Raw genomic sequence first — 1,864 nt, forward strand, 5'->3', positions numbered from 1 at the left:
CAGACGGCAACCCGGGATAAAAGGGTACGTTCGGGCGGGAGACGAAACGTACCCTTTTATCCCGGTTGCCGTTTGCAACCGGGATAAAAAGGGGGGCCTTTTGTCCCGGTTGCTGTTAGCACCCGGGACAAAAGGTCCTTTTTCCTATGTTTCTTCTCCCGCCTGTTTTTTGGAAATGGATTTTATTTAACCTTTTCACTGCATTCCAGGATGAAAAACAAAACCTTCTCAGATTTTGTACATGCAAAAATATATTTAATTAACGAGTAAATTGACAATAAGTATGAAGTAATCATTATTTCTATACCAACTCATGTAGCCTGTAAAATATTTATTTTACTGCATTGCTGTGATCAATAAATTATTCAATTAAATTATTTGAATGCGCAGAAAAATCCATGTTAGTATGTGGTTAACAATGTTCATGTATATCTAAAAAATCTTCACCTAACAAATTTAATAACACATGAAATCATACATAGGGTAAATTACAAATTATATCAATTAATACACAAAGGTCATGCACATTTAACGCATTACAATACAACGTTGTAAAATTTCTTCTTCACGAAAGTTCCTTGATCATGATCGCGGCGTAAGTACGGAGCCTCTTCTTTGGACAGCAGGATGCTTGGATCAACTTCAACGTCGAATGGAGGCATGCCATCAAACTGATCATAATCATCTGATTGGTCTGTTTTATCCTCGACTCCCACGATTTTTCTTTTACCTGGAAGAACTATGTGGCACTTTGGCTCCCATGTCTCTTCTGGATTCCTCTTGGGTTTGCTGCACATGTCCTTCACATAGAACACCTGATGCACATCATTGGCAAGTACGAATGGGTCATCACTGTATCCAGTCTTGCTCAGATCTACTATTGTCATTCCGTACTGATCTTTGGTGACGGCAGTTAGCTTCACCCAATTGCAAAGAAATAGAGGGATGCACAGCGGTCCGTATTCGAGTTCCCATATCTCCTGTATGAAACCATAATACGACTCCTTGCTATTATTTCTGTCCATGGCATCTATGCGGACACCACTATTCTGGTTCGTGCTTTTCTGGTCCTGGGCTCTCGTGTAAAATGTGTAACCATTTATCTCATAGCCTTGGAATTTGACGATTGCGGTAGCAGGTCCCTTGGCTAACCAGGCAAGCTGTGGGTGAATCTCAGAGTTACCCATAAGTTGTTGGCGCAACCAGGAGGGAAAAGTTTCCATGCGATGACGGGTAAGCCAAGCATCGGATTTGGTCGGGTTTTTCGAAGCTACCATCTGCCTGTGCTGCTCGATATACGGAGACACAAAGGATGACTGTTGTAGAACAATGTAGTGTGCCTTGTCGAATAAATTAGTATCATTGCTCAAACTTGATTTCCTTCCAAGGGTGCCCATTCCTCGGAGCCTCCCCTCGTGGCGTGAAGTTGGAACCCCAATCGAGTCGATTGAATCAATAAAATCAACACAAAACTCGATCACCTCCTCTGTTCCATATCCCCTGGCGATGCTTCCTTCTGGACGAGCACGATTACGAACATAGTTTTTTAGGACTGCCATGAACCTCTCGAAAGGCCACATATTGTGCAGGTATACAGGTCCGAGAATACCAATCTCTTTTACTAGGTGAACCAGTAAGTGCGTCATAATATTGAAGAAGGATGGTGGAAATAACAACTCAAACTGACAAGACATTGCACCACATCGTTCTGTAGCTTTGATAGCTTGGATGGATCGATTGCCTTCTGCGAAATCGCATTGAGAAACGCGCCATAGCTTTACGAGCGGCAACGGGACATTTTTCTGTAGACACCCCTCAGTGCAACTGGGAGCAACTGGTTCATCACATGTGGCAGTCATGAGCC

This window comes from Setaria italica, chromosome VIII, assembly GCF_000263155.2.
Source record: "Setaria italica strain Yugu1 chromosome VIII, Setaria_italica_v2.0, whole genome shotgun sequence".
Classification (NCBI taxonomy): Eukaryota; Viridiplantae; Streptophyta; class Magnoliopsida; order Poales; family Poaceae; genus Setaria; species Setaria italica.